Source organism: Stegastes partitus, unplaced genomic scaffold, assembly GCF_000690725.1.
Source record: "Stegastes partitus isolate 25-593 unplaced genomic scaffold, Stegastes_partitus-1.0.2 Scaffold244, whole genome shotgun sequence".
Taxonomy (NCBI): Eukaryota; Metazoa; Chordata; class Actinopteri; family Pomacentridae; genus Stegastes; species Stegastes partitus.
The window spans coordinates 103,161-117,425 of record NW_007577975.1 but is presented as its reverse complement, the minus strand read 5'-3'; the positions used below and the strand labels follow the sequence as shown (position 1 = coordinate 117,425).

General features: G+C 45.6%; 1 protein-coding gene across 1 annotated transcript in view; it reads left to right on the top strand.

Moving 5' to 3' along the window:
• syndig1l (synapse differentiation inducing 1-like) overlaps positions 1-14,265 on the top strand; it is a 50,075-nt gene that overhangs the window by 4,203 nt on the left and 31,607 nt on the right. The window lies entirely within an intron of this gene.

Here is a 14,265-nt window from a genome sequence, read left to right as displayed (position 1 = left end):
GAGAACATGGAGACTCCACGCAGGAAGATCCCGGGTGTCCTCACCGGGACATGAACCGACGACCTTCTAGCTGTGAGGCCACGGTGCTAACCACCGAGACACCTGCAGCCAGTAGAAGTCCTTTTGTTTTTACGTTGTCACCATGGTGATTTTTATCTGCTATAAAACAAATATTCTTGGAGTTTTTCCTCCTTGAAGCCGAAGGTAACCGTCTCAGAGATGTAGATTCAGATTGTCGACGTTTTAAATGTTAGAAACAAACTCTGTCAGCTGGCAGCTTGTGTCATTATTCTTCCAGTATTTATGGCTGGATTACTCCAGGATTATTCTGCGCAGACTCGTTTCAAAGGGTTTCAGTAGAGTTGTAGGAGAGCTGGTGTGCTGGAGCTGCAGGGAGCTTTACAGGAAGGGAATTTATTCATTTAAAAAAAAAAAAAAACTGTAAATATGTGACTGGGATACACAGAAATGAGTTGTTAAGGGTAAATCAGGTCGTGTTGCAGCGCTATCACAGTCAGTTTGAGGGCAAAGCGTAGTTTTGTGAGTTTATTTTGCAGTATTATTAACGAGCTTTAGGGGAAGCTGTGTCGTTTTATTGGAAACTATTAAAGGTGAAGTTTATATTTAGTATTTCTAATTGAATCTTTTCAAAGAGTCCAAATTCTGCCTTTTGGTTCTTCCTTGTCTAAGTCTTTGGTATATCACTGCTTTTTGTTTGTGTTAAAAGTCTGCAACGAACAGGAAGGAAGTTCTTTTCCTCCCCACAGAGTCTCAGCTCCTTACCTGCATGACACACCTGGTTTACAGTCCAGCCTGTCTACGATACCATGAAAGACATCATGCCTGCATAAAGGTTAGCTCTAGCTGCCTCACAGCCCACCGTCACCGTCTCAGTGGAGCTACTGCTGCTTGGACGATGTCTTTCTGCTCTCTGGGTTTCTGACCAACGTTACCTGGCTTTGCTCAGGTAATGATTTTTTTGAGCATTAAAGCCTGTAAACATATTCTTGTAGAGCCCAAAAATCTAACTCTGAACCAGTAAAGGTGCCTCAGATGGGCTCTTTAAGTCTGAAGTCACTGAGGCTCAGCAGCCTGACAGCAGCACCAGCATNTCTAGGACTTCTGGAAAGTTGAAATTCTTTGTTTTTTCAGTTCATGGTTTGGTTTTATTTTGTTGTTTTTTTTTATCTTCAGATAAAACGCTGCCTTTCAAAGCTGCTGTTGTATTTGGTGGGTTTGAGGTCAAAGCAGATATTTGTTGTCCACTGAGGAGTCCACATCGGGCTGATAATCCATCTAATACGAGCTGGCGTACATGTGCTGTATTTGTGCTAAATGAGAGCGAGCTGGCTTGTATTCCCGTGGCGTGTGGACGGTCGCATCATCACGCCGAAGGATTGGGTTGGGCTGCCGGATCACACTGACATTTTACTGAGCACAAATCCCATTTGATCCACTGACCTTGGCCTCAATAGTAAAATTGGTGGTTAGATAATAATAAATCAGCCGGGGATGGTAGGTGCTACAGCGCTGCATCGCTAGCCACAGTGTTTTTCACTCTCTGCTGGCACGACCGATCGCACAAAGCACTCCAAAGGATTTAGGGGATTGGACAGGCGGAATGGGGTGCTGAGAGTCGACCGGTGTCCTGTAACACCTAATGGACCTGCTGCCGCACACCAGAGTCCACCAGAATTAACCTGGATCGCTGTGATAAACATGTCGCTGCTGAAATGCAACGTGACCTGGGTACATATAGCCACACCATGCCACTAAAGCGTCGAGGGAGGGACACAAATCTTAACTAAAGCTCTTCAGGAAGCCTCAGAGGTGAGACAAAACCTTGATGCACAGATGCAAAAGAGCAAATAACCTGCTAATTTCCCCTTGTTTCCTCTGTTGCACTTGTAAACGAGAGCAGACGAGGCAGAGGCACAAACCAGAAGCTCCTTTTAGCCGTGCAAAGGTTAAGTGAACACATTACCGTCCTGCTCCTGTTGGTTCACTCACTTCCTGCTGAAAAATGAACAAGTGCATTTAAAAAAAAAAAAGAAATAAAAAAGGCATCATCAGCCCCACGGCCGCGGTTTGAGATGTAAAGAAGGAAATGCACAGTGGGACTCATTATGTAGCCCCGCAGCAGGAGACCATTGACACCACAAAGTCGGCACCACCCAGCCCACAGCCTGACGGATGGCAGAACCGTCAGTGTAGGAAGGCCCTCCGCTGACATGCACAGACTGGTTAATGCACAGACTGGTTAGTGCACAGATTGGTTAGTGCACCGACTGGTTAATGCACAGACTGGTTAACGCGCTGCTGTGAAGGAGGATTTCACTACGGAGGTCTGAGCTGCACAACAGTCTCACAGCCGCTTCTACTGCTCAATATTATTTACTCATGTTTCACTATTTGCACATCCATCCTAAAGACCTCCTCCAGTAGAAGTCCATCCATCCATCATCTCTACACCTTAATCCTCACTGTGGGGGGCTGGAGCCTATCCCAGCTGACTCAGGGTGAAGGCAGGTTCACCTGGACAGGTAACCAGTCTATCACAGGGCTACACTTAGAGACAGACAACCAAGCACACTCACATTCACACCTACGGACAATTTACAATCACCAATTAACCTCAGCATGTTTCTGGACTGTGGGAGGAAGCCGGAGAACCCGGAGAGAACCCACGCTGCACGGGGAGAACATGGAGACTCCACGCAGGAAGATCCCGGGTGTCCTCACTGGGACGCCAACCGGCGACCTTCTAGCTGCGAGGCGCTAACGGTGCTAACCACTGAACCACCTGCAGCCAGTAGAAGTCTTTTTTTTACGTTGTCACTATGGTGATTTTTATCTGCTATAAAACACATATTCTTGGAGTTTTTCCTCCTTGAAGCCGAAGGTATCCGTCTCAGAGATGTAGATTCAGATTGCTGTAAATATATTCTTGTAGAGCCCAAAAATCTAACTATGAACCAGTAAAGGTGCCTCAGATGGGCTCTTTAAGTCTGAAGTCACTGAGGCTCAGCAGCCTGACAGCAGCACCAGCATCAGCCTCTACAGGAGGAGCCGTGGCCTTTGTCAGCTGCGTTTTGGAATCATTCAGGACACAATCAGTGTAGTTAAGCTCTTCAAAAGCAGAAAAATAGACCTTAAAAATGAGCACATTTACCTGAGGAGGTGTTTATGGACATGCAGCTCGGTGATGTATAAATGACGACGTGGTCTTGATTAAATCTGTTCCTGCAGACACACGGCAGACCGACGACCTGAAGACGAAGCTGTTTCTGCTCAGACATGCTGTAATGAATGCATTCTTCTTCCTATTTTCCGTTGATGCAGCTTATCTTGTGTTTTAATTTGTACGGTTCACGTCGATGCTTTCTGGCTGGCGGTTGTGTTCCTCGCCGCCTTTTCACGAGCACCGTGCTGCGTGTCACCGGTGGATCAGCAGAGCGCCGTGAAACTCGATTGTGACGCTGGTGAATCATGAATCGAAGCAGAGACCCACTTCTGCTAAAAAAACAAAAAATAAAAAACTGCACAAGGTACCATTAAAGACACGAGGTCCTGATGTGCAGAGGGGCTGGATTCATTCTTCATTATGTCTCTGAGCTTTGATGTTTAACATTTGCTTCCAGTCGTGTCTGTAAATGCTGAAAAATGTTCGTTTTTCTGTTCGTCTCCTGGAAAACTTCACTTGGAAACACAGAAGCAAACTAAAATAGAAATCTCTTCATGCGGCAGCTACAAAGCAGAAGACGGGTTGAGGTGGGGGAGGCTTTGTGAGGGGAGGCCGGATCGACGCTCTGACAAAGACGTGGAACATTACAGCTTTATATAAAGACAACTTCCAGCATAATTGCAGCTGTCCACTTCTTGGCAGCGACACGGGGGTTCTCTGCAGCTCGGTGGAAGAACTTTAGAAAGCTCTCTTTATAAAGGACGGCGTGGCAGCTGCACGGCGGCGAGGCCTCGTGCTTTGATTATAGGTTCAGTGTGACGGTGGCTGGTGCAGCATTATGAGGCGCTGTCGGTCTGAGGCGCTGATACCTGGAAGGTTCTGGAGAGCAGGCAGCTCTGGTGTTCGCTCATGGATGCATCTGAAGCACATTTACACACATGTACTAATATTTGAGTCTTCATGTAGTTGAGCAGTTTGATGGTGACAGTTGACAGACTCGACCTGAGTTTTAAATCAGCTGATAAACTGTGAGTTTAAATTACAGACAGTATGAAGCTGATGCAGGCAGCAGCTTTTTATATCATCACAGTAACGTCGTCTTCTAAAAAAGGTAAATCTTTAGTTTACTGGTGGAACAGGTCCCTAGATTCACTGTGTTAGAGTATAAGCAGTATCTGAAAGTTGTTCTTTTTGGGTTTTTTTGCTCCTTTTACACTCTGTGGAAAAATTTAATTAAAGTCTTTCACCTCTATGAAAAATCTAAATGGTATAAGGCCATACATTATTTAAAAAAAAAAAGAAGAAGAAGAAATGAAAGAGTTGAAAATATTTGATTGATAAGTTCAACAAAAAAAATTTAAAAATGGAACCAGCGTGTACAACATTTTTCTTTACGCGCTCTTAGTCATCACCATCTATGGGAAGAAGTGTGGCTTTTATCCTATAAATATTTTACTGTGTATATTGTTAATTTCTTTCCATACTTCCTGACCTGTCTGCTCTCTATGAACACCGCCTGCAGTTCAGTCTAAAGACTTCCTGGTTTTGCACAGCAATGCAGAATTTTGTGTTTTTTATTTTTATTTTTCTTACAGGATTTGGTTTAAATTCTAACTAAGCCCAATCCTACGTTTACTGTTGCTGTTACAAAGTAAATTTGAATATTGTTCTAAATAGATTTTCAGTAAATAATTGATTAATTTCTGACACATATGAAGCTCTGTGGACAGCTGTCACCGTGCTGATGTTGACGTGATGCAGACGGCAGCTATGACATGAGACAGAAGGATGTTAAATCCTGAATGACAAACACAGAAGCTGATTTGTGTCGTTAGATTTACTTTATGTGTTCTTTAGATTAAGACATAGTTCATTATCCCCAAAGACAATTTGTAGTCATGCAAATTTTACAGCTGTGTCCAGCTATAGGCACAGAACAGGTCATATGGTGGATACGGCTAAATTATTTACAGGAATCTACTCGTGGAAATACTTCTTCTTCTTCGTGGTCTGTTTAGCTACACAGTTAGTTATATGCCAATCTGTAGGGCTTCATACGGTCTTTGTCTCTCCAAGTAGGCTCTTCATGCTAATCACACGAAGGGAGCTGGTTTCAACCGAGAATCACCAATTAACCTACGATGTGTGTCTTTGGAGTGCGACAGGAAGCCGGAGCACCGGAGAAAAGCCTTGGTGAACTTGTTGTCTCATTAGCGACAAAGCTAATTACTTCACTGACAGTTTGCTCGACCGCCGCTTGGTGTGACCTGGTCAGCGGGAACGCTCAGGACTTCAGGCTGCTTCTCATTCCTTCCACTCCACACGGAGTTTTTGAAGTTTTTTTTAATCCGTCTATCTCGTCTGCTTCTCTTCATATGCAGCTCCTCCTCGTATTGATTTAATAAAGGAATCAGTAATGGCTTTTGCCTGACTCAGCCCAGCAGCGAGCAGAGAGTTTGTGTCTCTGAAAATTTTATTTTTCAGCCGTCATATTGCTCAGCTGAATCTGCGTCTCGTACGATGTCTAATCCATAATCATCATCATCATGCTGTGGTGTGGAATGATGTACTGCCATCACAAAATGCAGATTACGCAGGTTTCTCTGAAGGTTTCCATCGGCGCTGGATGAGAGAAAAATAGTGATCGGAAAGCTGAAGTCTGGCTTTCTGTGAGTTCAGCAAAGCAAACACCCGACAAGCTCATCGGGCAGCAGTCGATCCAGTTCTACCAGTTACACGATGGGATGTAAACCTGCTCGTAGCCAAAGTATCGCCAACATAGCCGACAGCTGGAGACGTTTTGATCAGTGCTCATTAGGGGCCAGACACATGCATGGATTAATGCAAACATAGAAACATTTAGTCATAAATCAGACGCCTGCTTCATTTCTTCAGTCATTGTGGAGCTGAGTGTAATTACAAAAGCCTCACGACTGAAGGTTTGTGTCCATTTCAGCTCTCATTAGACCTGCTGGTGAGCAGAAGGAGTTAAATGACTTCACACGCAGCTCTGGTTGTTCATACGGGCGGCTCTAAATCATCACATCGTGCTCTCAGCTCCTCAATCATCACTTCTTTAAAAGATTTCTGTTCGACATTTCCGCCTGTATTAGAGAGTGAGAGCTGGACAACATAACCAGGAGACGCTGTGCACTGCCTGCAGATTATCGCCGGTTCGATACAGCTCCTCGTCGGGCGGAGCTGCGAGGCCGCGAGATGCGAGATGGGAATCTATTTCAGCTCTCTGAATTCAAAGCCGAGGCTGATGCCCGCTCCTCTATTCGTCGTCCCATTGTCACGACCGTTCCTCTCATCCGGTGCAAAATGAGGTTTTGCAGTTGTTAGGAGATTGTGTTGTCAGAAGTACTGCGCTCTCCATCCGGTCTGGACTGGCTGTGCAGCACTCAGCCTGTATGGATGGCACTCAGGACGTCTGAGGAGCAGAGCTGGAATGTTTTAGATGCAGCGTGTGAAGCATGACCTGGAGGCTTCTGTTGGTTTGCTGGAAGCTATAGATGTCCTTCTCACTGCAATCTAAAGGTTAAAGAAAGTCTTCTGTGCAGTATGATACCGTGATAATGCCATAAATCAGAAAACAGAAGGAAAAAAGCTGAATTTCTTTGATTCTTTATGTTACAGAAACGTGGACATCAATAGAAGTAACACGTACAATATTTCTCCACGTGCCCACAGGTGTTACCAACACTTAGAATACAAACGGTGACTCTGCATGCTGTCCATAACTGACTACTGAAGTCTTTTGTCTTGTTTCTGTCTCATCTGTGCAACCACAGACTGCAGGTTCTGTCACGTCACTGTTGGATGCAGCTGAGTGAGCGATGACTTCCAGGCTGTGGTCAGGAGCTCAGAGTTTTGTACTTTTTACAGAATCGGCTTCGTGCATACGGTCAACGTTTACCGCGTTTCTAAATGAGACATGCAGAACGTGGCTGCAGGTGGTTCAGTGGTTAGCACCGTGGCCTCACAGCCAGAAGGTCTCCGGTTGGCGTCCCGGTGAGGACACCCGGGATCTTCCTGCGTGGAGTCTCCATGTTCTCCCCGTGCAGCGTGGGTTCTCTCCGGGTTCTCCGGCTTCCTCCCACAGTCCAGAAACATGCTGAGGTTAATTGGTGATTGTAAATTGTCCGTAGGTGTGAATGTGAGTGTGCTTGGTTGTCTGTCTCTAAGTGTAGCCCTGTGATAGACTGGTTACCTGTCCAGGTGAACCTGCCTTCACCCTGAGTCAGCTGGGATAGGCTCCGCCCCCCATAGTGAGGATTAAGGTGTAGAGATGATGGATGGATGCAGAACATGTGGTTTTAACAAAACGTGGTGCTTTTGAGCTGACAGTAAAGTAGTTAAAACACCAGCTGGGAGGCTAAAAATCCAACTTTTTTTGTCGGTTCTGAAAGTTTCTGGTTCTAATTATTCATAAAAATTAGGCAGTTTTGCTTTGATGAAGTGCTTTGTTATGACGTGGTTCAGAGAGTTGGTCGGACCTTTGATGGTGCTGCCAATATGAAGACGTGAAGAAGCAGAATCTAGAGACAGACACTCGGTCCTCTGTGGGTTCATTCAGCAAACACTCGGTTCTGAGCAGCAGGTCGACCAACCAGGTGGACGGAGGGAGGAGAAGCTGATCTGTCTAAGGATCACAGTGGGTTTGTCCAGCTCAGAAGACGTGACATTGAATGGATCAGTGAGAAGAGTTCAAAACAGGGTAGAGCTGTGCTCTGGGCGTTAGGAGGGATGGAGGAATGAAACACAGATCGACTGAAGCTACTGCAGGAACGAGAAGTACAACAGAGTGATTCACTCTATGAGCTGGAAGAACTGAAGGAAAACTTCCCAGAGTTGTTCACAAGGCAGAGGAGATGGAGCCCCGTCAGGTCCTCACCAAGACCATGATCTGTGGTGGAGATGTTCAGTTTAACCCAGAAACTGTAGGAAACACATCTTACTGCTGATCAGAGCTGAACAGAATCTAAAAGTCCAACGAGCCACGTTTGGATCCAACAACATAAATATGAAAAGCACAGTTGAAGGTGTTCGATGGAGCTGAAACCCTCCTCAGGCTGCTTTAGTCAAGAAGCTTCAGACTCCCAGTGACACCAGTCCACCAGGACAAACCAACTTCCTCCCAGTTCAGTCAGACACAGTGAGCTGGTTGAACTGGACACAGTCAGCAGACAGATGTGAACATAAATGTACACATCACTGGTTTTGCTGCCTTAAAGCTCAACTGACTAAGTGAGGAGAGTGAAGACCTTTGTGTGTTTGTTGTAAAGATTAATGGAAAGGATTAAAGATATTAAACTTCTCCTTCCTAATGAGCACTCAGCATGTTCGCTGGCTTTGCCTTTTCCACATTAGCTCCTGTGTTCTCATTAAGGTGTTTGTGCATTGTTCCATGTTTTTGGAAACCTTGCGTTTGGAACCGTTCCCTCTGACCTGAGTGGGATTCTGCTGCCGTTTTCTAAACCTGCAAGTTGATTGTGACCAACCGGCGACTGGAGCCAGAAGACATGGAGGCCGAGCAGTGGAGTGACTTTCACTACAGCAGATTAGAAAAAAGTAATAAAACTAAAACCCAACCCAGAATCATGGGGACTAATCATCCCTGGTTCTGTAGTTCCAGTTCGTGTGGACTACATAGAAGCAGACTTATAGATCCTGAAGGCCTCACATACATGGAGCTAAACCGCCTCCTTGTTGGTCATCAGCAGTGATCGTATCACATCACAGACTTGGCTGATTAGCATATTCTCGCATTCGTTGGCTAGACTCCAGGAGTTCTTACTTACCAGAAACACGGTGTTTCTGATCCGGCCGGTGCTTCGGATCCGTTCCATGAGCTGGTTCCAAGGCTTCAGGCGTCTTGACCTCCACTCTGTCCTCTTCATCCTGCCAGCGTGGTGGAAGTTTCTGTTAAAGAAAGCACAGAGTCGAGAAGTTTGTCTTTCTGTGAGTTCGGTGTGTGAACGAGCTGAGTGGAGGAAACACAGGAGGAACAACGATTTATTTTACACAGCAGACAGTTTTGAACATTATCAGAGGGGGGGTTAGGCTTTATCCTCCGCTCATAGCCACAACAGCATCCTTACAGACTCTACAGCCTCTGACTCGTACTCGTGACTAATGAGGATCCTGGACCGGTGAGCTGCTGGTCAGCGATAGACCCGGGAAAAGATGGGAAGTTCCATCACAGGAAGGACTAAAATCCGTTTTTATCAATGCATAGAGTGGTGCGTAGTGTTTGTCTGGGGAACATCCCGACAGAGAAAAGCTCCCGTTATGAGTGTTGGCCACAAAATCTTTGAGAAACAAATGTTTTAAATGAAGCCTCGGCTTGTTTTTAGGTGTTTTTTCCTTCCTCCCGTTGCAGATCCGTCCAGCTGCAGGCGCTGTGTACACTCTGAGCAACGGTGTAAAGCAGGAAAACTATGTAAAGTGATTTAAATCTTCATAAAAGCAGGCTGACTGGAGGCGGTGTGGATCGTGCTGGTTCTGCTTTCCCTTTAACTCGCTCTTTGTTTCTCATCACAGTGAGATAAAAAACAAAACAAAAAAAGTGAAGCCACTGTGGTGGAAGTGTTGTGCATTTTATTTTCAAAAGGTTGTGTGTGCAAAAGGAATTATTAAATAAATCACAGATTCTCCAATTATCAAAGTGCATGAGTAAATTACAGCGAGCCTCCGAGGAGTCACCGAAGGAGGAATTTCTTCAAAGAGGTTTTCTTTTGTCTTAACATCTCTACCTGGGAAATAAAGACAAACCACGTACACTACAAGAAGCTTTTCGTGGCGTTACTTAGAGGGAGAAACTGGAATCTCTGTATGATTCAACCTCACATACGTCTTCTTCAAACTCTTCTGCTGCTCAGTTTTAGCTGCTGTTATTCAAAACATCCAATTATCAGCTTCTGTAACGAGTCGCTCACGTTTTTCTGTTTGTCAGGAGTCGTTTCACGCCTCAGACTTCCTCCAGCAGCTACTCCCTTTATTATTATTATTATTATCTTTTTTTACTTTTAATAAGAGACGTGTTTGTTTCCTCAGCCTTCTATCTGAGCTTCTTCTTGATGCTTTCTCAGCAGCATGTTGGGAGATAATGGTCCAGTTAGCAGGCAGAACATGAACACATGAAGGTCCGGATGGCACGCAGCAGCTCCCAACTGAATCTCTTCCGGCTGCAAGGACGCCGATCGGACCTTCACGTGAAAAGTTTCACAAGTCAACAAGCGAAACACTTGACATGTTGGAGGTCTCTGCGCCGGACGAGCGAGGCAGTCTCACCTGCTGCTCCCATCAGCTTCAGCCTTCACTGGTGCACCACCAGCAGAGCGGCTGAACGGACCTCCCTTTGGTTCTGCCACACCGTCAGCCACGTCTGCATTTCTACAAGTATGGCCGGATTATCTGTGTGTGGAACGGTCTGACGGCACCTTCAGACCAACCACAGCTGTGTTGGGCTAAGAGGCGAAGAACAGGATCCACATTCACTGAAAGTAGTGACACAGGAATGGTTTTGGTGGAACGTTTGCAAACAGGGAGACGAAAACTGCGACTACAATGGACAATTCAGTGAATGAAGCCTGGCATCAGAAACCAGACTTTGCCGAGTGGGTTTCCACATACGAGGATTTAACTTGTTGGTGTTTCAGTGCATAAGTTTAAACACCAGCGTGTAGACAGGAAGAGCAAGAGTTAGAAGACCAGCAGGTCTGATGAACACCAGGATTACAGGTCATGAAAAACAACTCAAATGTTTCCAGTGTGCAGGTAAGAAAAAACCGAGCGCGTTCATGAAGCGAGGCAGCCAATCGTAGCCTCACCGTGACTCTAAACCTTTAACTAAACCTAATGTGTTCAATGGGAACAGTAAAGAAGGAAAACGGCGAACGTGGAGGAGAAAGGCGTGTAAAACATCAGTGGCAGGCTCATACCTGGAGAGTCCGACTAGTAAAACTAAATGGATGTTTACACATTCCAGCGACGCCATCGTAGATGACTGAGCGTCCTCGAGGTGTTTCCACCTCCTCCACACGCTGTCGCTGAGATTTTGAAACCGAAGAAAAAGGGGGAAGCAGGAGGAACGTGGATCCGTTCCTCTGCTGAGTGTCACAGCGGCGTCTGCAGGTGACCTTAAGACGCTGGAGCAGACATTCATCACGCTGTCACTTATCTCTGAGATATGCGCCTTCAACGGACGCCGTCTCTACTGCAGAGTTAAAGCTGGGAGGAGCGATCTGTGGATCCCTAAGTGACAGATGTTGTGTCAGGAAGACTTTCTGTATTCCACATGAGTACATCTAACAGCAGAGCAGCTCAGAGGAGGGATGAGGGGTCTGATCGAGGTCTGGGCGTTACTTTAACCACTCGTCCCTGAGAACAGTGATGCTGGTCTCAGACTGGAGAGCTGAGTGGAGGTGATAGAGCAGCAGGGACTGGTTCTGCTCCAGACTAACCAGTTCGCTTTACGTAGAACGTCCACAGCAGCGGTTTGCAAAAAGAACTTTTTTAAGCTGCTGCGTGACAAAAACAGATGTTTCCTCAGCTGCATGCTCCAGTGAGAAGCTAATTAACTTTACTTCTTAGGTTTTGTTCTTGTTTTTGCAAAATTTCTCTTTTTATGTTATTATGAAATTGATGCAACTTTTCTTGTAGCTTTTCTCATTTTGGTGGTAATTTATTTGGTTTTGGTATTTTACAAAACAAATGCATCTTGTAAAGCCTCAGTCGGTGTGTAGCTCTGACCTTCTGGATCCTGTTAAAATGACTAGAACTGACTGAAGAGGGGCTGCAGGTGGATCAGTGGTTAGCACTGTGGCCTCACAGCTACAAGGTCGCCGGTTCATGTCCCGGTGAGGACACCCGGGATCTTTCTACATGTTCTCCCCGTGCAGCGTGGGTTCTCTCCGGGTTCTCCGGCTTCCTCCCACAGTCCAGAAACATGCTGAGGTTAATTGGTGATTGTAAATTGTCCGTAGGTGTGAATGTGAGTGTGCTTGGTTGTCTGTCTCTAAGTGTAGCCCTGTGATAGACTGGTTACCTGTCCAGGTGAACCTGCCTTCACCCTGAGTCAGCTGGGATAGGCTCCGCCCCCCATGACCCTGGTGAGGATGAAGGTGTAGAGATGATGGATGGATGGATGACTGAAGTGTAGCACTAATTGCAGGTTGGATACCGAGCTCCTCGTGTATTTGTGCTGAACTTTACAAACTCTGATGTCAGCGATCAAGCTGGAGCTGCTTTAATTGATCACATGGAGCGTCCACAGCAGCAGGAAAACCAGCTTCAGCTCATAATACACTACACTGGTAGTGAAGCTCTGCGACCAAACGCTGGTGAATCTGGTCTGTTTTTGTCATTTGTCTTCCACATTTTTTCACTTTTCCAGGATTTTTAAAGCTGCACATGAACTCTGCTGCTGTTTGCTTCCTCCTTCTCCCTGGTGCACCTCAGAATCAGATGATTTACGGGCTTCATGCTGCTTCGTATCCCGACATGCAGCGTGTCTGACACACCACCTCTGACAGCAGTGTGTAGTTCTGAACATAGGAACGTCATGTCAGACTGACACACAGCGGTTTTACAGCCTGTTTGGCGACACCAGGATGTTTTTCATGCTGTGAACCTACGTAGCTGTTGTGCTCTTATTTATTTGTTGTTTTTTCTGGGGCTGTGTTGCAGCTGTTGGATTTTACATCAGTGATGAATCTGCTGCTCTGTCCTGGTCCATCCAGTGTGGACAGAACAAAACACAAGAAACAGGATTTCTGTTTGTTGTTGTTGTTGGTATCGTTTCTGTTCTGGTTGTCTTGGCAACACCCCCGGCCTGCCGTGGTGATGCTGGATGCCACAGCTTTGTTCTAAACGGCACATTTATGGATCACTTTGAGCAGCGATTCAGTCAGAAACACAACAGAAGGGACGGAAACAAACGTGACTCATGCAGCTTGTGTCCTTGTGCTATTTTTATTTGGGCCCAAACATACTTCATTTCCAGAAATGCGGAGCGGTACCTCTGGAGTAACGCTGACGATTCATTCATTCATTCATTCATTCCCTCAACCTTTAGTTAGATTACTGAAGGAGCAGCGCTTTATCCCAGTTTGACTCGTCTTCATCTTGTAAATTTACACGAGACAAACAAAAGAAAAGATGTCACCACAGCTGGTTTAGTAAAAAAAACTTCAGGTGTGGAAAAGTTAATTAGACCATAAATTAAAACAGCGTTATGTCAGAAACTGTGAAACTGGCTAATAGGGTAAATATGCAGGGAATTAAAATGTCAAATAATCACATCAAACAAGTACAAACAGAGCTTGGGAGGTTTAAAAATCTAATTAAAAGATACAGATGTGTTAATTTAATGGTGGTCCCTGGAGTCATAATGCAATAAAACTAAAAACACATGATAGTGGAAAGGCATGTAAACAGCATCGTATCTGTTGGATCTGAAGGATTAAACCTTTAACAACAGTCTGACCTGCAGTCGCTCCATCAGAGTGTTTTTCACCCACATCTGATTAAAAACAACTAAAGAAGCCACCTGAGCTCAGACCTGCTCCGTTCCTGTTCATCTGACTGTGTTAATGCATCCATCAGCCTATTCCACGTCCTCACAGCCTTCCCAGCATGCATCAGCGCCGCCATCGGCCAGCGTTTCAATACAAACGGCCTCTCGTGAGCGTTTCTGTTTGATTTCACCGTTTCTGCCACCAGCTATTAGGACGATAAAACCCAAGGCGTGCGTGGAATCAATTCAGAGGTCGGCTTTAAAATGAACAAACAACCTTTTATTAAAATTTATTTTTACCTTCCTGTTGCAGCGTTTTAAACCTGATCGGTTCTGATTGGACGGGGTCACCTGGTCCCACTAAATCAGAGGAAGTGCTTCTGGCTTCGTTAGATCTGGAACGTTCTCCGGTCGGCCGGCTCTCGTTTCCTAAAAGGTCCCAACAAGAGTCGTGTCGAGTGGACTCAGACGTCTGACAGCAAAACGCAAACCGATCGCTCAGATCGATAGAGCGGCTTTTAAAGCTTCCTTCCTTCCTTCCTTCCTTCCTTCCTTCCTT